At 45.5% G+C, this 26911-nt stretch overlaps 1 protein-coding gene and 1 pseudogene across 10 annotated transcripts in view; one reads left to right on the plus strand and one right to left on the minus strand.

Moving 5' to 3' along the window:
* PHF14 (PHD finger protein 14) overlaps window positions 1–26911 on the minus strand; it is a 1314486-nt gene that overhangs the window by 1255598 nt on the left and 31977 nt on the right. The window lies entirely within an intron of this gene.
* LOC144785282 (uncharacterized) lies at window positions 945–21700 on the plus strand (annotated as a pseudogene).

The following is a 26911-nucleotide window of genomic DNA, read 5'->3' on the forward strand; positions in this document are numbered from 1 at the left end:
ATAAAGCTCCTCAGACAGCGCCTGGATGGATCCGTGCAAGCGCTAGAAGGCACGAGGCCGGGGGTGGCTCGCCCAATCCGTTCCCACTGACCCCCAGCTTGAAAAAGCCCCCCTGGACCCCCGGGCAGCCTCTCCAGCCGATCCCGTCTCCGGTGCTGGGCGCCTCGGGGCTGTCTCGGCGCCCCGAGCGCTTTATAGCGCCTCGTGCGCTTCTCTCAGCGCTTCCCAAAGATTAGAAGGAAACGAGGCGCGCGCTTCCATCCACGCTGACTCTTCGGGGCAGAGCGTGTGTCCCCCCTTTATTCGACCCCGCCACCCCAGACTCATTCATTGCAATACAAGCGCCCCGAAGACTGTCCACGGCAGAGCAAGCACTTCGTCGTTCTCCTCCTGTTGGGGCCCCTCGGTGGGGAGAGTATCGGTTTCAAGCACATGCACTTGAGAGTTCTCTCAGTTTTTGGCCTTAATTCTTTAATTTTGCCACGTTTGGCCTCAGAAACTGGAGGGGCTCAGCCCATGCAAAGAGGATGTTGGCACTTTGTGCCTCTGTTAGCTGATGGTTTTCCACTTTCACGAGCAGTTCACATCCGAATTTACCTGGCTTTCCTCGGACGTGCTGTGACCCCACACGCGGACGTCACTTTAAAGCGAGTTTCTGCGCGCTTCGTGGTGTGCATGTGAGGGATTGAAATGTAGGACCCCCCCTCACCCCCAAACCCGTTTTGGGCGATTCCTTGATGTGTGCGGGCTCCGGACAGGCATCTGTTGTTTGCAGTTCGATGGACGGTCTCTTCGGCTGAACGTGTGCTGCCCCCGGAGGGGTGGTGCACGGAGCCCCATGCATCTCCGGGTTCCTGCCCCCGAGGGGGACTAGGGAGCCAGGCAAGATCGGAGCCAGGAGCCGGGGGAGGAAGGAGGGGAAAGCAACTCCGGATCCTCGTCGCATGTTCAGGTCCAGACGCTCCAGTCTGGTCCGGCGCCTTTGGAGAAGCAGAGTGCTGCAGCAGGGGGAGCATCGGGCCGGGGTGCGTCATGGGGGCTGCTCTGCCAGCCCCGGGGCCAGGCACGGCGGCGTTGCTGGGACCGACGTGGGGCAGAGCGCAGGTACTGCTGGGATCTCCTGGGGGCACCGTGGAAGCCCAGCGGAGACCCCTGGGGGGGTGGACAGGGGACACCTCTGAAACCGACAATGGAGACACGTCTGCGACCCCCGAGGGGCTGGACGGAGGGGCAGCAGCGAGCCCGGAGTACTCGGACAGGACGGTGACCTGCTGCCTCTTCCAGGACAACTCTCCCTCGAGTCCCCGGACCCCGGTATCCCCCCAGTCTCCCGCCATGGGATCCCCACGGTCCCCCGTCCTGCCCGACCCCGAACTGAAAGCAGTCACCTACTCGCTTCTCAAGCGCTTACGGAGCCTCGAGGCGCTGCTGGAGGCCGTGGAATCCAAAGGAGCTATGGTAGGGGGCTGTGTCCCGCTGCCCCCGAGCTGCAGGTGGGGGGCTTGCCCGCCTCCCCCCAGTGGCTACTCTGCAAGCTCTTCAGCTGGCCCGATATTCAGCGCCCTACCGAGCTCAAGGCGCTATTGGGCTGTCAGAATTTCGTGAGGTCGGAGGACAGTGCCTGCTGCAACCCCTACCACTACAGTCGTCTGTGCGGGCCAGGTGAGCTGGTGACGGGGTGGGTGTTGTGGGGGAGAGGGATGTGGTTGGGGGCAGTGTTGTGGGAGGTAATGTAGTGTTGATTCGTTTCACAGTCCATACTTCTGATGGTGGGCAGTGTACTGTGTCCCTGAGCAGCGGGAGGGGGGGTCGGGAAGGCTTCCTCCATTGGCGGGCACACGGAGAAGGGGAGGGGGACACGGAGGAAGGCAGGACCACACGGAGAACGGGAGGGGGGACGGCGGGAGGAGGGACACGGAGGAAGGCAGGACAGCAGCAAGCACTCACCAGAGGTCTGGGCAAATGATAAAATGAAAGGCGGCCCAAAAAAAAAAAAACACACAACACGCCCCCAGCCGCATGACGTGTCCAAAGGGGCTGGATGAGAAAAACATCCAAGGAACCCCCACGAGTCGCCTCGAAGGATGACGGACGCCTCTGTTTGCCAATGGCTAGCGTCCATTTATGGAGCTAGCCAATGGGAAACAGAGGCAGTCTGAACATCCATACTGTTGACAAAAGTTTTCGATCTGGGAGGGGCACTTCGTGCCCTCGCCAGGTCGAAACCTAAAAATGACTATTTTACCTAAAATTTCTTTTTTATTTAATACCATCCCTCTTCATTTTGATCCCTCTTTAATAGCTAAGTTACAGGCAGATATCACTTCCTTTATTTGGAATAAGCATCTCCCAAGGATTGCTTGGAAGAAACTTAGGAGGCGTAGGGAGAAGGGCGGGCTGGCTGCTCCGGACCTGCAGATGTACGCTTGGGCATTCCAACTTTCCCATGCCCGAATGCTTCTAAAGATGCCTGTAGATTTTGGAGTAGGATCTTTGTTCTCAGCATTGCTTAAAGGGGAAGGCCTTAGCCAGTCAGGCTTTTTGTTTAAATTTGGCAACCCAAAGTTCTTTAAGAAGATCAAATTGAAGATCTTGCAGGGGTTTGTAAAAACCTGGGCCAAATTAAGGGTAGCCATAAAAAAGAGTTACTTTGGCAGTAGGACTCCCCTTTGGGGCCTTCCTGAGAGCCCCGTCTGGTTGTGTGATAGCTTAGTTCCCCACTAAAGGAAGCAGGGCTGGAGGTTTGGGGGGATCTATTTATGGAAGGGAGCTTACTCCCGTGGGAGTGTCAGAGAGCCAGGATTGGCCCCAACCTTGCAAGGTTTAAATACATGCAAATGGCCAGCTGGACTCACTCCTTTCTCGCCCGGCCCTCCCTGGGAAACAGGTTCCCTATTGGAGGTCACAGTCAATTAGTATCCCTTCTGGTAGACAATCCACCGGCCAAAAAGGAAATTTCCCAATGGTATAACCTGACCCTGGAAGAAGTGGATGGTGAATTTCAGCTACCGGATTTGCTTTGGGGATCTACCATGTTTGGCCGCAATGTGCAGGACTTGTGGAGTACTTTGTGTAAAGTTTTGTGGGACATTGTCAAGCCAGCATGGTTGCGTAGGAATCATCTGTTTACGCTCCATAGAGCATACTATTACCCTCTTAGACTTTCAAAGTTCTCACAAGGGAACCCTGTAGTTTGTGCTAAGTGTGGGTTGGCTGCTGCATCGGATGCCCATATGTTCTTCGAATGCCCCCGCTTGGTCCCTTTTTGGGATGCTATAACTTAAGCAATACAATTTCTGCATCATTGGACGTGCAAGTAGTCCTTGACCTTCCTCTTGTCATCTTTGGGATCCTTGCCGGGGTACAGGGGCAGGCAAAGAACCTCCTGTGTTATTCCATCCTACTTGCCCGAAGGGAGATTTGCAGAAAATGGAAAGACCCTACATCTCCTACATTTATTGACTGGCAGATCTCAGTTTTGCAAGTCTCCAGATTAGATCTAGTAAGAACTGGCAATCAAGCTAAGAGAGCATTTTGGCATTTATTGGTCTGGGGGCATTGAGTTGGCAGGTTTTTTTTTTTTTTCCCCGGTCCGATGATTACACACCTTGGTTCCATTCAACCTGCATAGCCCCGAATTAGCTAGAAGTTTGGGAATGGTTATACTTCCACCTGTATTTCACTAACTTGAGGTTTACCTTTTTTTTTCTTGTTTCACCGGTGTTCGTCTCTGAGGAAACGGCATGTCTGAGGGATGTTGGCAGTTCAGCTCAACTAATCCCTGCCAGTTTTATAAACTGAGACAGATTATCGTATTCCCGACTGCGGCTACACCTGAAGCCATGGTGGTAAATGAAGACCCAAAAAAAATAAAAAAAAATAAAAAAAATGAATGACTGGATATAGTGTTTTGCAAAGAAAAGCCTCAGACACTTCAAAATTACAAACAGCAAAACTGTAAAGGTCCAGCTTCAGCAATGTAAGATCTACAGACATTTCTGGGCTGGGCAAGGTAACCTTCTGCAGACATTTCATATCTAAATTGAAGACACTGACTCAACTGTTCAAGGAACCATTGAAAGCCTTCTCAACATGGTATTGGGGTTTATACTACCAAAGTGTCTTTATAGTTAAGAATGCTCCTTGTCAGACACTACTTGTATAACATCACAGGAAAAGAGTTGGTTCGAAGCAAGCCTGTGTGGGGAACCCACAAAGGCCAACTGAAAAGGGAAGTACATCATGGCCAGGTTTTTAACTATACAGACAATGCTACAGGCAAACGGAGTCAACTGCAATTCTATGGAGGCTAATGCCACCTCCACTTATACCTATACACAGTCATTACTCATCACAAGCACATCCTACACATTCTCCCCAGCTGTGCACAACATCACTATGGAAAAATATTGAAATTAATGCTCACTCTCCAAGATCACTTTGAAGTGATTTACCATTCTGGGTAAGAAAATATGCCATGATGTTCATAAAGCCGATAGTACATCACTGCATTCAGCGTAGTGGTTTCTGAAAGAGATCCCTATAGAAAAAGTCACAGAAATGTGATGGTACTGGATGTCAAGTGCACAAATGTAAGGAATTTTCTCCGGGGCATGTATGGGTAACCACGCACACCAAAAAGTAAAAATGCTAGTTGATCTTATAACAAGGAAACCGTGAACATGGGATGCAGCAAAAGAAAATCCCTTGTAATGCCTCCTTGGCCCATTGGGGTGACATGGGCAAGAATCCTGGTCTAGCTCAAGAGAGCTGGTGTAGTGCTAGTACCACACAATTATTAATACTGCAATAAAGAGCACAGTATCCAGAGTTGTAAGTACATAATGTTTTTATACCTCTGGAGTATTTAACTGTATTTATTGTGAAAGAAAGCACACAATATACAAATAATGAAAAGTTAATACAACATAATTTCAGTAGTAAAAGAAGGGGCAGTGTCAATGCTCATGAACCCTGAAATTATGGAATCATTGATAAGGTTAAGCAATGTTCACAAACAATAATTAATTGTAATTAGTAGATAACCATGAGAAGGGAACTTCAAAATGGGGCATCAAAACCATCCAGCCAAAACGGAGTTGTTCTATTGACAGTCACTAACATGTATACTGTTCATGGCCCAGGTATTCATAAGAAGCACAAACACAGAAGCAAATACAAACCCAACTAACAGGTAGGTTATGGAGAAGTCTCAAAGTTTGAAAAGTATCTTTCCCGGCTCTCGAAAGTATATATTATATTAGAGGCTGTACGTCAGCAGCTTCACAAACCAGCAGAACCAATATTAGTGAAAAAAGGGCAGACCTCTAAACGGACCCCAGGGAAAACATGCAACCCCCCAGACACCATGGGCTTTTCTCAGACAACTCTGGTTTCTCTCAATCTTGGTAGCGGTTGAACCAATTGGACAGTTGCATAAGATTTCTTGGGCAGTGTTCTATTCTATGGTGAAGGATAGTGGCAGCTTCAATGTATTATGTATGCAGCTCATGTACCTTGAGCTGGATGTGGGCTTACATGCCGGTCAGACACTTCAGAAGGGGGTTTCAGGATTGTTTCTACACAGGCGTAAATGGGCAGTACTCAAATCGAACCCTGAACTCATTCACAGTAGAAGAAATCTATGCAGATCGAAATCTCAAGATGCCCAACAACGGGAAGGAAAATCTGGCTTATATGTGCAAGATCATCTGGCTGTGCCAAGGGCCACTGCCAGAGTCAGTGCATCTTTGAGATTCAAAGGGTCCAATCAAACAAGTTAGGGTATGGCTTTCCTTTCCTTTCAATATTAGTCTGGTAATGTCCGCTCCGTTGTGACACAGTGAAGGATTATGTGAAGCCTATGTGCACATGACCAAGTACACCCTTCACAGGGCTGTTCTGCCAGGAAAGCCTTATGCCATCCCTGCAAAAAGCACCGAAACCAAAGAACAGTAAAGAAAACTGAGGTTACGGTTACCCTAGGTAGGCAACATGTATCCACATTCTTGAAATGTCATTCACAAGTTCACCAATAGTGATGAGGCAACCCAGTGTTCAGAAAATATTTTTATTACATGCACACTGCATTTTCATCAATTACTGCAAATGTTTATAACGTTTATAAGCATTCCAAACACCCGACAATAATAAACATGGATGCCCTCCCACTTCTGACCCCAAAATCCCGACATGATTTACAATGTGAGGCAAACAGCCGCTCTTCTTGTGTAACTACTGCATCCCCAAAACTATAAACACGCAGCCACCAACCAGGGTTGGGTAGAAGTAGTGAAGGGAACTACTCATTTCAGGCTACAGGGTACAGAGATCAACGGAGGCTCTGCCCATCACGGTTCAGATCAGAAGATGTCCCTTTGAAGCGTAATATGTCCCTGGTAATTTGAAAATAAAGAAAAAGTGGGAGGGATGACAAAGCTGTGGTTTTTGTTTTTGGACATTTCTCCATCCAACTGCACAGGCAATTACACGAAGCTGTAGCCACAATGAGGGAGCAACACTCGGGAAACGTCACTATAAATTAAAATGCTGGCCAAACTTTTTGAGGTTTCCATTATTGAGAGTGTGCTGCTACGGAGTGGGCACTATAAATATGATATTGAATAAACCTATATATAGAAATATATAGGTTTATTCATGATATATGATCTTAGGACATTTCGAGTGTACAACCATCAGTACAAGAAGGTATGACCTGTTGGGAAGTGACCAGAATAGACACAGAACTAATGCAAATCCACAGAATCTTTTTGCGGGCAAACTTGGCTCTGGCTTCCTGCACGTCTGGTGGCTTGGTATGTGACACAACTGGGTGTTCTCTTTCAGTCGTGAGAAAGCAAAGCTTTTCCCCATTAGATGATCCAACATCTGGACAGTGTCCTGTTGTCCTTCGTGTGCCATCATGAAGGGGTGTACAACCACCAAAATATATATTAAGATCATATTTATACTTTCTACTGTTTCGTAAACTTCCACTTCAACTTGAGAAAATATAGCCTCATATGGCGTAGTTGAGGAGCTGTAGACAGACAACCTACTTCAATTTCAAGGATGGTAATGTCAGGTACATCCATCACTCTCTGAATCCTAAAATAAACCCTTCCTGATGTCAAGCCAACAAAGAAGTGGAAACATGCATGCAAACCACTTCCCCTCAACTTCCACTCTGCTCCACAGCCCCCAAAACCCCGACTCCCCGACCCAGTGCAAAAAAGGCAACACAAATGAATTGAGGGGCCATGGCAGCTGTCATTCATAGAAAGAGCTTCCTAAAAAAATCTAAAAAGTTAAGTGATTTTGAATATGAATATACAATTTGTATCTTGTATTGCGTGTTAATAACTTCAAGCAGAAATACCCTTGCATTTAAGACTCCTGTTACAATGTTTTAGTTAGACGATTGGTGTAGGTTTTCTGTGGCAGAGCCTGTTACAATATGCTATTAAGATTGAACGGGTAAATTTAAGATTTATTTTTTTATATTCCAAAAGGTCTGTTTTTAATGTTAGTTCCGCACGCATTTGATTCGAGATCTTCAGGATGATGGAATCCATAGACCTCCTATTCTAGGATTTTTTAAACTTGTGCATCATAAGTAAGTATTGGTAGGAGGATCGAAGTAATCTAGTGCACTGCTTCCCAAACTTTTCAGATCCAGAACACAATTTTCAGAATGACAAACTTTTGCGACCTAACTAGCTTTAACATACATGAGGGGTGATTTTTTTAATGCAATAGGAGATATGCTTTCTACGTGAAATACCAAAATAAAATACTCTTCACAATTACTTCTGTTCCTCTCGAACAGCCATTGTTTATAAAAGTCACAAACTTAACCACACCCTTCAATACGTCTATCATCCTGTGGCCAAGATACTGATCTGCCCATAAAAGTGGGATATGGTGAACTGCACTGGAGATGGAACACTTTTCAGACTGGGGTGCTGGCCTGTGGCATCTGTTCTCTAATATCAAAAGGCGTCTAAAAAATCTTGGTGAAGACACTAGTGATATTAGCAAATTTGAAAAAGCCCTTCTGCAACAGAGTATGGGGTACGATAGAGATAGATAGACAGATAGTACAGTGGCAGTAGCAGTACATTCCAAGAGATAGGAATTCCTTAGATTTTTAACAGGTAATAACTGCGCCCTGTTTGAGGAATCTCCACAAAACACCTTTTAAGGTCTCGCCTAGGCAGCACATGTGCGCTGTCTCTTCGAGTTATGCTGTAGCTCTAATATGTGCTACAAGCACCACCCATCTTTTTCGTTGGTTCCTCTTACTGTCTTTTGTAAATGCAGGCTATTGTTTGGTCAGTATGCTTAGTAGTCTCTCCTTTTGGACTTCTAGATCCTCCCATGAGGACTGCTCCTATTACATGTGCTCTTACTCTTCATGTTATTTTGGATACTTTTGAGAGCACTCTTTTTCTTGGCCTGCCTCTCTGCTTGTGCTTTTGGATTGTAGTGAGAAGTGCTTGTGTTTTGTTTACTTCAGGACAAGGCTTGATGAAAGGTTCACTCTTCATTTGCTGTGCTTGATTTTTCCTCAAGGCCACCACCCTCTCTTATTTTTTACTTTAGGCACACTGTTAATATTTTACTTCAATCTTATCCTGCTTGTTTTTTTTTTGCTTGACCCATGTCCGCAAGAATTTAGTTGTGTATGCGTGTGTAAAACTTTAATTAATTACATGGTTTTCTATTAACTTCTCCTTGGATTGAAACTTACGTTTTCTAGTTTTTTTTAAGGCACGGGGAGAGTTGACGCCAACACTCTAACCCGGTTTCCCAGTTCCAAATACGGCAGCTCCGGGTGTTATGCCACATCCTCACTCGAGTTGTCTTGAATCTGTACTATTAGGAGCTTTTATCCAAGTTTCCATCATTAAATCACCCTCCTACCTCACCCACCCTAAACCCTTTCCTCCTTTTTATTTCCCTGAGCACCCCCCATGAGTGCATGGGAAGGGCATTCCCTTAACAAGTCATAACTGTGTGGGTCAAAGCCTGGCCTCATTGCTTTCGAAGCATCAGTTTCTAAGAGCTGAAATAAACACTGTTTTATGCACTTCTTTCCACCTCCTACATCACCAGTGGGTCTCTGCCTGCAGTCTCCCTCTGTTTCCCTTGCCGCTGTTTAGTCTCGATACCCTCAGCTTCCCATCCAGTGCTGCCATGGTAAAGTCTGCCTTTTGTGCACACAGCTCAGCCGACAATCACGATCTAAGATCAGACAGTTTTTCATCTGACTCTAAGGCTTCACTCGTTGGGCCTGCCGCTGTTTGGGTCGCTATGTGTGCAGTGAGTGTCTTCACTTGTTTAGGAATTGTGCCCATATTGCAGGCTAACTTCAGTGTATCAGCAATTGACGCAAGTAGCGTTTGTATAAGAGGTTAACATTAGTAATTGATTATTATGCAAATTAGCAATTTTCTAGCTTACATTTCAAAGTGAAGGTCAATTATAGAAATCTTCATCAGTCAGAGGGGTCTGATCGCTAGCCCACTGTTCGGCAGGATAAAGGGACCACTGATCGCGGTTTCCAGCTCAATATAATTTACTGCTAGTTCAAGCTTGGGAAGCTGCATTGATTCTGTGTTGTCAGCAGATAGTTCTCAACCTCCAAGGTTTTGTTTTAAAACTAAATATTAAACATGCAGTTCTCCAGGCGGACACCAAATTGCACAGCAAGACAACAGTCAGGGCATAGGGCCCTAAAGAAGTTTCTGTATTCTGCAACTTGCATATTGCAGTGAAACTTATATACTGCTTTTTTGGCCTCAGTATGGTCCCAATCAGTTTGTAAGATATTTAGTTTGCGATAAATGGCCGCCGTAAAGGGTATGTTTTCATATATTTGGGAGCGCATAGTATTTCGACGACAAATGCTTTACGTAGAAGCTACTACTATATGTGAGAAATAACAGTTTGTATTAATTGAATTCAGGACGAAATTGTGCAGGTATTCTATGAGCAGTGGGACAAGCACACACGAATAGACATGCCCCAGGTACACGCAGAGAAAGTGCAAGGCAAACACTCATTTTGCATATGTATGGTAATGAACCTCATTACTTGGTATGTATATTTTTGTTTAACACATGGGTAAAGGGGGGTGTAATATGTGATGGGCGTTATCATGAGGACATCTGAGCCTGTTGCGGACCCAAGCATCTAAACTGCCCAACACTCACAAGCCATGTCCTTTGTTGGCAGTATATAGCAGGTTAACCTGGTTACTAAGCGCTCGCATATTTCCCTATTTATTCTGCCTGGGTTCAGTTTGGAGTTGCACTGACTTGCACACAACTGTATAGAGTGCAATGTGGCAGGAGCGTAATGTGAAAACCAACTACTAACATTACGTTTTTGATGTGTCCATGAAGCAGGTGCCAGTCAAGAAATAGATGTTGAATCTGCGGGATTAGCTCAAGAATTTTTTTGTTTAATTTAGGTTGTCCAACAAAAATGCGCTTATCTTGTGGGCTTTCTTCTTTATAAATACATGGTATGCTGTATGTTTGAGGCTGTCGATTTATTTCGTTTGCGTTCCGCGGCACATGTACACTGTATTTATTTTGGCCTTTCGTGCTTCAGTTGTGGCTTTTATACTTTCACAGCTGATGGTATGTTTCTTTCGTTTTCGTTCCATGGGGCATGTTTTAGGACTGCATTTCATTTCTGTTTTACAACGGCAACGTCCTTAGCTGTGTGATAAAGAATGCTTACGTTAATTCCTCTTATAATAAAGTCGTTCAGTTGTACATAACATCTTCTTGATTATATACAAGGTAACAAAAATGCTTATAACACTCTATTATAACTTTTCAACATGCTGCAGAGCAGCCACACAACTCTGAAACATAACTTCAACACATTAGCAAAGCCAGAAGCTCTAGCTAAGTCCTTATAAAGGGCCCAAAGGCGAGACAACATGCGAGACAACATGCTACTACACTTTACACCACTACACAACACAGTACTCCATGTATGCCCCTCCACCGTACCCCACTCTACTAAACACTGGACGGCATGCCACTCCACTCTATGACACTCCATGACTCTCCACGCCACTCCACAACATGAGACTCCACTCTACACACCTAGTCCACGACTCCACTCTACGCAACTTGTCCACGACTCCATTCTACGGCACTTCACTTTAACACACTCTACAACACGCCAGTCTATGACACCACTACACTCTACTCCACAACACTCCACTTTCCTCTAGATCACTCCAATGCACTGTACAACACTGTATGACATGCCACTCTATGACAAAGCAGCCAACTCATCAATACACCACTCTACAACACTCTACTTCAAATTACTATATCTTACGCACCTCCTTACACAGTGCTGTCAATTTGGTAGCCACACTACATTTAAATGTAGCTCGCCACTTTACCATGCACATTGTTCTGACAAATAATGTCAATTGAGATGCCATAAGAGTGGTTATAAATGCTATGATTTCACTTGGTATAAAGGGTTGTATTATCAAAGGATTTAATTGGTGCACTGTAAAGGTGCAAGCTAAAGTTAATGTAGTGTGGCTAGCAAGTTGGTGATACTGCAAAACAAGGTGTGCAAGCTACAGTAATTTAAAGGTATAACTTTAGAAATTCTAATGTTTGAGTAGTTTACGTTTGGTTTGTATAGAAAGAATAAATAATGTTTTCCTAACTATAACTAAGCTATATCCTTTGTTTTATATATACACACAAATATAGATTTGTGTGTGTGTTTATAAAGCACGGGCATTGGAGCTCTTAATGAGCACCAGATTACGTTACATAAAGTCAGATTAATTTTATTTTAAGCATGGGAAGATACCCTGGTTTGCCCAGAGCCAATTCCGGGACTCAAAACTGGTACTCAGATCCAAAGTCGCCAGCTATAGTCATAGGTCATATTCATATTCCGTTATTTGTGTGTGAAAGCCATACACAAGTGGGATAATTATGTATGATCAAGTATAGTGAGAACATTCTCTGTTGAAACAGTTGTGTAAAGTAAAAAAACAGCAGCAAAAAATATGGTAATGTTCACTTGGAGTCTTTCTTGGGAATGCTTGTAAGGGTTTATTTTTAAACTAGGGGTGGGCGGTAAACTCCGCTTCCCTGGTGGAGTTTTGCCACTTCACGCTCCGCTTGGAGCGTGGTGTTCGGCAAAAACTCGGCCAACGACCACAGAGTTTGTTATTTGATTTCTTGAGTTTGATTCGACAGGCAATCCTCATTTCCAATGCTATGCGACAAAGCTCCAGTCCTCGGTCACCTTAGATATTAGGACTAGGAGTACCTCACACTCCCAGTACAACTCCAAGGATGTGATCAGCTGTGGGATTGTTTGTTATGCGAGTGGGTCATGGAAGTGCTAAAATTACGACAGATGCCATTCATTCAAAGATGATCAACGGATAACGGACATTACGTTGAATCATGGATGGTCCAGTGTAGAGAACAAGTGTTTAGCATCCAGAGTTGGCACTTTTACTAGAATTGAATGCACGACTGGAGTAACCACCTTTCTTCACTCATGGAGCAAGAAGAATCTGATGAGTACTGAATGCGAGCAGGAAGCTTAACTACTTTCATTTGAGCAATCCTGACATGAAGACTGAAAAAATATTATTATAGACTTTGTTCTTTATCCCGCGAAAAAGAGTTGCTGACAAATGCCTCACTGCCAGCAGTCAAAATTTGGATATTTGGAGACTGACATATTCTTCTGAAAAGCTACTGAAGTATCTGAAAAAGACGCTCTAAATTCCAAAAACAGCTAAAGTAAGATCCATATTCCTAGAACCCACACATGCATTTGTCTTGCCACCTTGCCTCGTCTGACTCCTAAAGATCTCAATCGGGTATCAGAACCTTTGTGGGACTCCATATTACATCTTATCTAATGACCCACGAAGGTGGCCATGGAACAGAGTAGTACTATTAAGTAGGAAAGAAAAGATCTGACATTATAGCTTCCTACAGGACTCCGACTCTCCCCAAGTCTAACCTCCTTTCAATGATATCTACCAGTCATAAAACTGCTATGTATTCTCATAAACTAGGTGGCTTGAGCTCACCATTATCTGTACATGGAAGAGTTGGTTGGACTAAACAAAACAACTAGATTGACTATATTGGTAAATCTTGTTTGTTTCTTGGTCCCGCTGTTTCTGCGCAGTTTTGTTTTCCTACCCTTATTTGCATTGGAATTCACTCATCAATTCGGGGGTATATAATCAAATCCCTGAGGTCTTAAAATGTTTTAAAAAAAATGATTAACCTTAACCCTTCGATGCTCATGACGAGCTCAGCTCGTCATGAGGTATACTTCTAGGGTGCTCATGACGAACTGAGCTCGTCATGACCACACCCATTTTCATAATGGCCCAGCAAAGGAGAGGATGTTCTAAAGCACCCAAGGTGTTAAAGCCTCTGGAATGCAATTGCATTTATGCGTCGCCTCAAGTCATTTTTTCCCTAATCGAGGCAGTGAAACAACTTAGCACCAAAATAAAGGACCTGCCCACAATGGATCTATGTGCCCATTTCTCCCAGACCGTCTCAAATTACAGTGAGTATACGGGGACATGTAGTTTTGTAGTTTCAGGTTTTACGTTATAATTGGGACCTACAAGGCAGGCCTGTCTAGAATGCAAAATACAGTTTGGAAGAAAAAAACAGCTAAGGCTGGCAGAAGCTGTCATACACGACACAGTGGCCATCTGACAGTAATGAGACAGTGCGAATAATGGTGCTGAAAGCCCTCAACCAACAATATTCAGTTACCCTAAGACTTAAGTCAGCGCCATAACTACTAAGTGGAGCCCTGCCACGTGCTACTGGCACTTAGTACTTGTAACCGCACAATAGCATCATCACCATGCTTGTTTTTCCCCACATAACAGGCGAAACACATATGGCATTATTTAGAATGGTAAAAACCTGAAACTGCAAGTCCCGCACTGCAAAGCACTCTCTCTTAAACCGTCAGAATCCTTTGAAGATGAAAACAAGCATTTGCAATGCAATAGGTCTTGGATTTAAGCAAGTTTAAGCTATTGGCATTGTAAACGGCAATGCCTTTTATTTATGTTTTAAAATCCAAAACAAAAATAAAAGGCATTGTTATTTACAATGTCAATAGCTCAAACTCACGTATGAGAAGAATGTTCCTGTGCTAAGTTATCCAGGATGTTATATATATGCGTAGCAGAGTGTGCGGCCTGACTGGCAGGTTGCTGCTTCTGTCATTGCATCCAGGTATGTATTACAACAAGTAACATTACGCCTATAGTAAGCCAGGACTATTGGCTTTGTCAATGACTGTTATTTGCATAAGATAAAAAAAGCAACAACTAGGGCTTCGGTGTATAGAATATTGAAAATGCTGCAGTTCTAAAATTATGAGACTGTGAAAGAACTATAACCATTTCTTTGAAGTTACATCTTAGTGAAGGGTGGTTCTGCTGCAGAGGTAAGTTTTTTTTCCCCTTCAAGGGAGAGGGCAAAAAAGAGAGCCCGACAGGGACCCGTTTCAGCATCTGCTTTTTAGAACAGGGGGTGCTAAGCACCCGCAGGACCTGGTCCACATAAAGCCCCGGGTATTGTATATAATCAGGACAGCACCTGGTGCTTTAAGATGCGGCTTCGAAGCACATGGGTGTAGGGTCGGCCAGTTTAAACACCATGATGTATGGTATGTTGTGTCTTCTTTCTTTCAGCAAAGCTCCTCCGCCGCAAATCAAACCCCTGAATTGAAAGGCCCACGGTTGAAATGCTGCGCACCTCTAAGCCAGTACATTAGCCGCCCTTCTCCAGAGGCGAGTTTGTGCTACTGTGTCCGTCCTCGGGGTCTTGTAGTTCTGAAAATGTTTTGTCTTCTTGTGCCTGCCTCTAAAGCATATACTTACTATTCATTTAGCATCCATATGCAGCGCATTAGCACCCAGAGGATATAGGCGCTTTACAAACAAGCACTGGCGTTACCAATAGGTCTCGCAGTAGGAAAGTTGGAGATATTGGTTTTTGTAAATGACATTTTATATTTATGTTTAGTATTTTACAATGCCAATAATTTTAACTTTAGCAAATGTGACACTTATAGCATTTGTAATGCCACATGTTTTGTATTTACGTGACTTAGATGTATATATCTTAGTAATATAAATGTTTTTTTTGTTAATTAATATTGAAATAAAAGTTATTTATAATGTATAATGGCAATGTAAACTTTCCTAAATACCTTTTGTGAATATTATGTTCAGTGTGTTTTTTGGTGAAGAATATGTAAGATTAGAAGTGAAATCTTAAAAAAATGTTGTGGCATTTGTAATAAAGTTTGAAACATTGAGCGAAGATTTTATAAATAGTTGTTGTTGAATTTTTGCATGGATTGATGCTGTGGTGTTGCGGATAGATGTTGTTGTTGCCTGTGTGTGCACAGTGCCGGTGTGTGTATGCAGTGCCTGTGTGTGCGCAGTGCGCTGTGTGCACTGTGAGTGAGGGCTGTGTGCACTGTGACTGAGGCCTGTGTTCAGTGTGAGTGAGGCCTGTGTTCAGTGTGAGTGAGGCCTGTGTGCAGTGCGAGTGAAGCTGTGTGCACTGAGTGAGGGCTGTGTGCACTGTGAGTTAGGGCTGTGTGCACTGAGTGTGTGCAGTATGCACTGAGTGCGGACTGTATGCAGTGTGATTGAAGGCTGTGTGCACTGAGTGAGGCCTGTGTGCAGTGTGAGTGAGGCCTGTGTGCAGTGTGAGTGAGGCCTGTGTGCAGTGTGAGTGAGGCCTGTGTGCAGTGCGAGTGAGGCCTGTGTGCAGTGCGAGTGAGGGCTGTGTGCACTGAGTGAGGGCTGTGTGCACTGAGTGAGGGCTGTGTGCACTGAGTGAGGGCTGTGTGCACTGAGTGAGGGCTGTGTGCACTGAGTGAGGGCTGTGTGCAGTGTGAGTGAGGCCTGTGTGCAGTGTGAGTGAGGCCTGTGTGCAGTGTGAGTGAGGCCTGTGTGCCGTGCGAGTGAGAGCTGTGTGCACTAAGTGAGGGCTGTGTGCACTGTGAGTTAGGGCTGTGTGCACTGAGTGTGTGCAGTTTGCACTGATTGCGGACTGTGTGCAGTGTGATTGAGGGCTGTGTGCACTGAGTGAGGCCTGTGTGCAGTGTGCAGTGTGAGTGAGCTATTGCACTGTGGTATGCTGGAGTGCACATGGGTGTGCTGGATGCACTGTGGTGCGCTGGGTACACTGTGGTGTGTGGTGGGTGCCCTGCGGTATGTGGAGTGCACCAGGGTGTGCTGGGTGCACTGCGGTATGCTGGAGTACACTAGGGTGTACTGGGTGCACTGCGGTATGCTGGAGTACACTAGGGTGTGTGCTGGGTGCACTGCAGTATGCTGGAGTGCACATGGGTGTCCTGAGTGCACCAGGGTGTCATGCGGTATGCTGGAGTGCACCAGGGTGTGCTGGAGTGCTGCAAGCTCCGCTGGGAGGTGAGTTGGGATGCAATGGGGGTCGGCGCCGGCACCGAGATTGGCTCGTGCCGCAGGTTTTACACTCATAGCACTGAGAGCAGTATAAGTGCACTGTATCCGGCTGGATGTTGCCAGAGTGAACAGAATTCCATTCCGATTCAGGCCCCGCCCCCCCGCTTTGGATGCCTCCGCGGGGGTCGTGTCTCTCGGCTGCAGCTCTTTGCATAAGAGTTTTAACAGGGAATACAGGCTGTGTGTGCTTCCCTTTTGATCACTTCTGTGATAAGGAAAGTTTGGGGCGTGGGGGCGTCCGGAAGGGGTGGAAGTTCACTGATCGCCCTGGCTCCTGGGGTGCGGGCCCTTCACCTGGCCTGCGGCTAGGAAGCAAATGTTACTAGGCTAATTAAGCATGCAATATCTGACTAGTCGTGTCACAAAAGTAAAAAACAAAGGAAATTCATCACAATATTTTTTTCACAAGTTTGACCTCATCAACCAGCAATAGAGAAAATGAATCATATAACAACTTAAACTGATGCGTTTCCTAAACAAGTGCCATACAGCACAATGTCCTGTCTCGGCATTATTTTGCGGTGCTAATTCTTTTAAACCAGGTCTTGAATGAAATTCACGGTAGGAACTCATTACCAGTAAAGTGTGTGAATCCGCCTAACAACCCTGCCCGGGTGTCTCGTGAAAGCCGCCTGTTCCTTAAAACACTAAAGGTTGCATGTTTGTGCTACAGGGGTGTAGCAGGGTACTGTATTTAAACCTTAATCGTCCATGAACTCTAAGATGCATGTTGATGTGCGTAACAACTTAAACTGATGCGTTTCATAAACAAGTGCCATACAGCACAATGTCCTGTCTAAGCATTATTTTGCGGTGCTAATTCTTTTAAACCAGGTCTTGAATGAAATTCACGGTAGGAACTCATTACCAGTAAAGTGTGTGAATCTGCCTAACAACCCTGCCCGGGTGTCTCGTGAAAGCCGCCTGTTCCTTAAAACGCTAAAGGTTGCATGTTTGTGCCCAAAAGTAAAAAACAAAGGAAATTCATCACAATATTTGAACACAAGTTTGACCTCATCAGCCAGCAATAGAGAAAATGAATCATATAACAACTTAAACTGATGCGTTTCATAAACAAGTGCCATACAGCACAATGTCCTGCCTCTGCATTATTTTGCGGTGCTAATTCTTTTAAACCAGGTCTTGAATGAAATTCACGGTAGGAACTCATTACCAGTAAAGTGTGTGAATCCGCCTAACAACCCTGCCCGGGTGTCTCGTGAAAGCCGCCTGTTCCTTAAAACGCTAAAGGTTGCATGTTTGTGCTACTGGGGTGTAGCAGGGTACTCTATTTAAACCTTAATCGTCCATGAACTCTAAGGTGCATGTTGATGTGCGTTGACATGGTTAATCCACGTGGATACTGTGTGGGTTGGGGATTGGATGTTGGCTGTTCACGTCTCAGAGGACGTAAACAGGAAACAACAATGACGCTAACATGCTTCCTGCCGTGTAAGCAAGTATTGCAAAGTTTCCTGGAGTCTATCACAGCAGCGGCCGGGAAACTGAAAGTACGGCCGGCCAGCCATGATTAATTAGGGGAGGAGAAGCCGCAGAGCGCACGCTGGGCGAAGCCCTTTGATGTGCTGTGCGGCCGTTAAAAAAAATGAAATTAGGAGGGAGGGAGGCTGATGCGCGTGCTTGTTTGGTCACGTGATTCACATGAACTCAAACAAAACCGCGGCAAGAAGCCCTTGGTTTGACGAGGATTTTGAGCACTTGAATTATCGCTCCGCTCAATGCGCTTGCGCGCATTGATAGGTCGCAAGACCTAAAAAACATAACACTAGATCGTGTTATGCTTTGAAAGAATAACAATAGGATGAGAAAGTAAACAATAAAAATTCATTAGAACACAGTGGAGAAAGTTGTGGGTGGGGAGGGGCGCTATGGGGTAGAGAGTGGGGAGGGCCGGGAAGGAATAACTATAAGACAGGTGAGAGATGATACATCGAGAGAAGAAAAACAAGACGAGAAGGCGAACAGTAACACTTCAGCAGAGTGCAGGAGGAGGTAAGAGCAAAGAAAGAAGGGGAGAAGGAGACGCCATTGAGTCCCAGAGGCACCATTAATTGAGTCACTCATTCTGGGGGCTGTCGCCTGTTATAGTTACCCAGAAGTGTCAATCCCTACAGGGAAAGGCTGCAGTTTCCAATGCCCCCGGAAATAATCTGTACTGTTGTAATCATAAAGTCCAAGAGGCGAAATGCTGAGACAGTCCACTGAGCTATGCTTTTGTAGAGGCAGTCCGGCACCCGTTTCACAAACCACGGAGCTATGTAGGTCTAAGGATGAAATGCGTTCATTCGCTTGTGCCACTTCCCTGCATCTCTTGTGCCCGAGAGATTAATTCTATGTACCCCTGACCCTCTCACTTCTAGAAGCAAGATGCCCCACGCCCTATACCAGCCCCCTCTCCTCCCCCTAGTAAGTCCTCGTGTACCTGATCCAACACCCTGGTCCTTCGGGCCCTCGAGGTGAGAAGTTCTGCATCACTGAGCCTGAACTTTCCCGCTCCCAGAGCTGCAGAAGCACCTACTGCCCCCTGCTGGCCGCTTGGAGAAGAACATGGCCACGCGGTGGCCAATATGAGGGAAACACGCACCCTTGGCCAATCGAGCCTTCTGTGAGAACATGCGTGTGCGTCAGCCTCCAAAAATATTATAATCTGTGCCCTACCGCCCATCTGTATTTAAATCTGCCTGTAATTAGATGACAGCTAATCCGGCCGCGCTTCACCTCGTCCTGCTTCACTGCTTGTGCTTTCTCTGCCTCTCTTTGTCTCGCATGCGCACGATGTAAGGCATCGCGCGCATGGGAGACAAAGAGTGCGAATTCGCCCACCAATGAGACGGCAAACGAGCACTGAAAATGCAATCTGGCTCGTATTTACGAGAGCCCTATTGCATTTTACAGAGAAGTGCGGGGGTAAAAGAAGGCACTAACAGGAGGAGGTTGGGGGTGGTTGTGGTGTAATAAGTGACAGACTACAGGAGGGAATGAGGAGAGGCACGGGAACAATACTGTTTTTCTAGTAAAGGGGCTGATAGCCTCGTAAGGATAAAAATGACAACATGGCAGCCAGGAGGCGGGATTAAGAAGCCAAACACCAATGAGAATGCATGAATTTTGATTCAAGCCAATACAAAATAAGGCTGGAGAGTGGGCGGAGCTTCCCCCACTATACTGTATAAAGCATCTTCTGACGAGACAGCGCATGTGCTGCCTAGTCCGAGACCTAAAAACTACATGGAGCAGTAGCTGACTGAATGCTCATCACAACTGTCTCCGCAATGCGATACAAGAAGATAGGGCAACATCTTTACTCTGACAGGAGAATCATATTAATATGTAGGTACATTGTGTTGTATGTAAAGATGTATGCCTTCGATCAGCTCCAACTTGCATTTATGCGTCTAACCACTAAAACACTAAGGCCTCATTACGATGTCCGCTCGACACCGCTGCGGGTTGGAACCAAACAACCTTAGGTCGGCGGTTGCAACCTCAGGATTAGAATACAACCACCCACAGGGTTGTCGCACAAGCTTTCATTGAAAAATGGATGTTTGAAAACATCCCTGCACCCTTGGCACGCACCATGCGGTACCTGCCACACAGTGCAGGAATGTTTAGGGGGTCACTTAAATGTCCTCCCATGCCCCAAAGCGGAGGGCCAGGGAGGATGGGGGCCTTGCTGGGGGGCCCCCAAAGTCCCTTTCCGACAGCCTTTCCATGTCCGTAACGACGATATGAACCCAGTATTTGTACAGCACGAACTAATCACCCCTAAAGGTCTCAAGGCTCTGGGAGCTGTCATGAAGATTAAGTGAGCTAGTGCCCAGAGTCACATGATGCTGAGCTGATCTGCCTCGGGTGCTGGGGACCGAACCATGAGCCATGCGCTCCGGAGACAGCTGCTCTGGATGCTGCGCCACACTTCTCCCAAGACATGGAAAGGCTGTTGGAACCGAGGCTGGCTCCGCCGTCATTCAAGGGATTCAAATTCTGCTGCTCTTCTGACGGACTCTGTCACCCTGTTGGAAGAGGAGCAGAATCCCCCCGCAGGTTTCACTCCACAGTCATCACAATACGGCAGTCAGAGGGAAACCCTCCATGTCGGGCGGAAAGCCTTCGGACTGTCTGTTGGCTTTCATTCCAACGTCCAAATCGGACCCTAAATACTTACATAGTCATTTGGGAACTAGTACACGCAGTGATCATGAGTTCCACAATTTAGACATCTGGACACTTTATCCACTGGCCACTTTGTGTTCACGCGAGGTCCTGACCCACTTGTGGTAACCATTAGACAATTAATTTAGGACTCTAATGCAGCAATCAACATTCCTCACCACATACGGTATGCAGGAAACTTTTATTATCCATCATGTTTTGTATAAAAGAAGGACCCATACTAATTGTAAATTGGGACAGTCCATAGACCTTGTGCTCATAATTGTTCACACGGCTGTAATCTATATATATAAAAACGAATGTCTGCCTCTCTGTCTTTTATGCATTACTACACCATTCATCCGATCGCCAGGAAACTTTGGGAAGTTGTTGAGTACACTCCCGCGAAGGTTTCTGGCATAAACATTTTTTAAATATCGGACCCCCAGAGCCCTCATAATCTTTCGAATACTGATGTACGCACAAGACGGAAAAACAAAAAATCGTGTATCCACAAGCACTCGAATAAATAAATAGAATTAAAACGACACTTTGAAAAGTTTTCCATATTAAAATGAATACGTTTCAATAAAAATGACACAATGCAAATTGAATGTTATCATAACGAGTTTCCTTGAATTTCCTTTCTAAGGCGATCGCAGCAACGCGCGACGGGTAAGCTAGTGATTAATTAAAAAAAAAAAGTTTTGCCAAATGCCCCTAGTCTTCTGTTTTCAAAGGGATTTCGAACTCAAGTAAAATTTCAATGGGCATGCTAAAATTTAAGAATTGTTGATTGCAGAACTCCAGTTTGGGGGCAGCTCTTTTACTGTGCATCTTGGGACTGGTGAGCAGATCTCTGAAATCAGTAATTCTTACGTTTTAGCAGTGTTCATCAGACCGAGAACACACCAAGAAAACACTTTTAATACGGCTGTAGTTCAATACATAACCATTTGAGTGAATCCATCAGACTTGATATTGATCACAGATAACTGTTCTTAAAGTCAGTCTTGCACCCACCAAAAACATCTCTTACGATAATTCAGCACATTTGACTGAGAATAGAGGCCACTGAGATGTATTCACTCATCTGGAAACTAAACAACAATGCACTGAGAACTTCGTTGCCACAGATAAAACATCTTGAGTACTTGTTGTGTTGAGAAGTAAGCCAGCGCTTACATGCCAAAACCTTAATCCAATACCAGAAGGCAAAAAGAATATATTGTGGCTTGCGTTTTGCTTATGTAAAACCGATAAAAGATTCATTGAACATTGTTATGCCAATAAAAAAAAAAAATTCGCCTGATCTGATTCTCCTAATAAGTGAGAAATTAACAAACGTTTTGACCAGTCTGTAGGAAGAAATAAATACTAATTATCAGAAGATTAGAACAAGATCGATGGAAAACAGCTTTGGATGAAATCAATAACAAACTTGGGGCTTGAGCAAAGGAAATCAATGACAGGAAAGTCAAAAAATTTAAGAGGGGTACAATTGATTATAAACTTGACAAAGCTTACACATAGGCTGAAGTTAATTCGCAAACACGTAATATAAAAAAATCCATACTTGAGTCTTCAGATGAAAGCACAGCTTCTGAGGGCAACACATCAATCGTAAACTAGTGGATCTGTCTACTACTCTGAAAGAAAAACTGACAATTCAGCCTAAAAAGGCTACTTTTTAGGTTTCGTATAGAGCAGCACATGCGCTGCCTCTACAAGGCATCAAGTAATCAGTATTACTACTGAAACTCCACCCGTTGCATTTGTCTTTGCTTTGTCGCTTGCCATTGGTGGAATCTGGCATTGCAGTTCTTATCTTGCTCATTGTTGGCTTGTGGTCCGATACATAACTTCCTTTTTCTTCCCTTTCTGGAGGAAGCAGCATCAACCAACTACAGTTTACTTACCATGCTGGCTGTTATCTTTCTAATTAGGGACTACTTTTTTTCTTTACTGTTCACCTTATGTACCATGGACGTGGAGTCTCTGTACACAAATATTCCCCAAATTGCAGCCCTACTGGTGATACAAAAAAACCTTGACACACGTCCCCGCCGTCATGCCATTCCCACCTCATTCATCTTGCAGCTTCTAGAACTATGTTTGACTCGTAACTTTTTCACATTTAATGGTCTCTTTTACCAGCAGATAAAGGGTACCTCCATGGGTGAAATTTTCGCCCCAAACCTGGCTATACTTTTCATGGACGAGATCGAAAAACAAGTGATCCTAACACCATCAAATCCTTTCTTTCTCGGCATCATTATGTGGCGTAGATACATTGATGATATCTTCATGATATGGAGATATGACATCAATGATCTACGCCACTTCCTTCACTGGACGAACAATAATTGTTCTGGTCTCAACTTTACATCCACATCTAACAAATCCTCCATAGATTTCCTGGACCTTACCATCTTTCACCAGGAAGGGGAACTTCTGACACGCTTGTTCAGGAAACCCACTGAGAGAAATACACTCTTAGAATACACAAGCAACAATCCTAGGGCCTTACGTGATTCTCTGCCCTATTCGCAGTTTCTCAGAATCAGGAGAAACTGCTCATATAGAGAGGATTACTTCAAAGAAAGCTCCACTCTTGCCACCAAACTCAGAAACAGGGGTTATCCCAGGAGAATTGTAAAGAACTCCCTGAAACGAGCCTGGTACCGCCCACGGGGAACCCTGCTAACCCCAAACCCTAAAAAAGATCTGGAAAGGATTGCTTGCGTAACAACGTTTTCACCACTGTCTAATAACCTGAGGAAAATGATACTGCACCACTGGCCGGTCATTAATGCAGGCATCCTGGAGATTGACCGTCCGTTGTTTGCTTTCAAAAAAAGTAAAAATCTAAAAGATCACTTGGTCCGCGCAGCCCTACCGAGTCCTAGTCACCCCTCTACTCTTGAATCTGTATGGGGTCTGTCTCCCATTGTTGGACATGTCAAATGTGGGGGATGCAGTGTGTGTGAGCTGACCATTGAAGGTAAATCCATGGTATTTACCAACATCACCTTTAAATCTAACACTCTTTCCAACTGTAATACAAGTAATGTTGTATACCTGATCCAATGCCCCTGCAGCAAAGTCTATGTTGGCCAGACAACACAGAAAGTCAAGACACGCATTTGCCAACATAGTAGCCGCATTAGGTGCCAAACCCCTAATGCTCCTCTAGTGGAACATTTTGTCAATGCTAATCACAGCGAAGATGACATCCGCTGGACTATACTAAAAGCACTGAGACTACCACCAAGAGGAGGCAGTATGACAAACCTATTGAATAAGGAAGAACTGAAATGTATAATCATGTTGGACTCGATTCAAAATGGTTTGAACCGCACAGAGGACTGGACTACCCTGCTCTGACACCTGCACTGACCCTTCCGTGTCAGGATCATAACATACAGCTTTGATGAACTATTTTCACCATGGAACATTATAGAACTATTGTGGCCCTACTTTGACACAGTCGCTTCCCACCATTCGAATTGCTGTGTAAATTGGTGCAAATGATAAAGAACCCTTTTTTTTTAACTCATTATTACAGCAGTGGTTGACCAGTGTGACATACTGAATGTAATTAGATGTCACTGTCTCTGCCGCACCTGAATTAAGATGGAAATGTCAGATCTGTAATTGTAAATTGTCAGAAATAACAGTCAATTCTAAACCTTCATATGTGCATGTATGCATGGTACACAATAATGGATGAATCATGATAGTCACCAGCGCGACATTAATGTTCCTTGTCTGCACTACGGCAACGTAAGAACACAACACCTTTACTCGCTCATTCACCCCCCGCACAGACCAATCTGAGAGGGCACGGAGGCCCAACACCGCTACAAGATGTCTAATTAGTTACTCTTCTTGGCCATTGCAATATGTCCGCCGACACTCTTGGCTAGTTCAGTCCTTCTTTGATGCTCACACCCCTACCATCGTTATATCCACCCGGATATCCGGAGCATTAGACAGCACCCGTGGATTGCCGTGCTACGCTGGAGAAAGACCACCGTGTCTTCCCACCGCCCGATTTGAAAATTGACCATTGAGTCCCCTCCGCCTTAATTAACAGAAGGTAAGCCAACCCTGCCCCTTGTGATCCCCTGCTCCTCGTGATCCCCTCCCCTGGCAACCCAGTGTGATACATCTCAAGGCCTCCGGCCACAGATCCTTAACTGAGAAACCCTCCCTTTTTCCCGGTAGTTCTTTCATCGAGAAAGCCGCCCGACAGTGGCAGTTCAAAGACCGTAGTAGCACTACACTACTCAACCAGGAACCGTTCTACTTTCGAAGACTCCCACCTGGCTTTTTGGAACTCCATTAAAGCCCGTACATTGCTAGAAAAGGTAACCGACACTCCACCCTTGAGGGACCACCATCCCCGAACTCGAGTTGTCACTACTACCATTAATTATCACTTTTATTTTCAGGTTTCACACGGCCTGGCTTGCGCGATTCTGAGCGAAGCCCCCTCAATTCGTAATTCTCACCGACGCCTGACCCACGCAAAACCGTGGACACTGACGGGTCAGTCTGCCTACAATGTGTTTATTGCCCTAGCACCTTCCCGGTCCTAGATCCCGGCACCCACGGCTCCCACAATCACACTCCACAAGTGCAATTGGCACTCACCGGTTTTAAACCCCAACTCACAAGTGCATCCGTTTCCAGCTGAAGCAGCAACGTGATAGTTATGACGGTTGCCTCACATATTAAGATTAGTTCTAATCCCACGAAGTTGATCTTCAAAGTGTTAAAAGATCTTACAGCCAACAGAGTACCTGTGGCAGAGATCTGTTCACTTTCACACTGTGAGGATCTTGCGGCCTTCTTCGTGGAAAAAGTGTCAAAAATATATCGCTCTTTTCCCAGTACTAGTTTGATAATGGAGGATCAGTGCTCCATCTCTAGTGCTAACCTGGCCCTATCCACACTCTCTGACCTATCGGAGGAGGAGTTTGACAAGCTAGCAGCCAAAGTCAAATCTGGGTCACTGGCGGATCCCCTTAGACCAGCGCAATTTAAAGAACTAGCCTCATTATGCCTACCCCCTATAAACCAACTTATAAATCTATCTCTTTCCTCGGTTATAATTCCCCCCAAATGGAAACAAGCGTATGTTACTCCCATCTTGAAAAAACCTGCACTGGTCCCCCTTAAACTGGAGAATTACCGACCCATCTCCCTTCTCCCTTGGGTCGCGAAGGTAGCAGAAGCCCATGTTAATGGCATCCTGTCTAACCATCTTCAGTCTGATAATATTCTGGACCCTTCCCAGAATGGTTTTCGGGCTGGTCACAGTACCGAGACCGCACTTCTCTCCATGACAGAACACCTGCGCTCCGTATTGGATTCGGGTCAAACTGCGGCACTGATACTACTCGACCTCAGTGCCGCGTTTGACACTGTATCGCACGCAATACTTTTACAGCATCTGGGAGAAGTAGGTATCAATGGTGTGGCACTTGACTGGTTTCGGTCGTTTCTTACTGACCGTACCTTTAGGGTCGCTACACCACCGTTCGAGTCAAAACCCTATACCATCGAGCAGGGAGTCCCGCAGGGTTCGGCACTCAGCCCCACGCTATTTAATCTTTATGTGCGGCCGCTGGCTGCAGTCGCCAAGCGTTGGGACCGGACTATGGTCTCCTACGCTGACGACACGCAGCTGGCGGTCGCACTCAGTGGGGATTCAGACCCTGAGGCTACCAGATTTCGTGAGGGTCTCAGTGCAGTGGCTGGATGGATGACGGCTAATTGCTTACAGCTTAATGCTAAAAAGACCGAGGTCTTGATTGTGGGCAAGCAGTGCAATCTTTGGGGTGACAAATAGTGGCCGTCAGAACTGGGCCCTACCCCCATTCCGGCAGCTGAGGTGAAAAATCTGGGGGTGTGGCTGGATCCCTCCCTTAGCTTGTCCACCCACACAAAAAAAAGTAGCAGCCACCTGCTTTGGGATCTTACGTGCTCTGAGGCCGATTTTGAAATTTTTTGACGCCACTACCCGACAGCTGATAATTCAGGCTGCCATACTATCTAGACTTGATTATGCGAGCTCACTGTTGCTCGGAGCTAACCTGGCGGAAATTACCAGGTTGCAGCGCGTTCAGAACGCGGCTGCCAGGGCTCTGGTAGGCCTTCCTA

The sequence above is a fragment of the Lissotriton helveticus genome, chromosome 10 (assembly GCF_964261635.1).
Source record: "Lissotriton helveticus chromosome 10, aLisHel1.1, whole genome shotgun sequence".
NCBI lineage: Eukaryota > Metazoa > Chordata > Amphibia > Caudata > Salamandridae > Lissotriton > Lissotriton helveticus.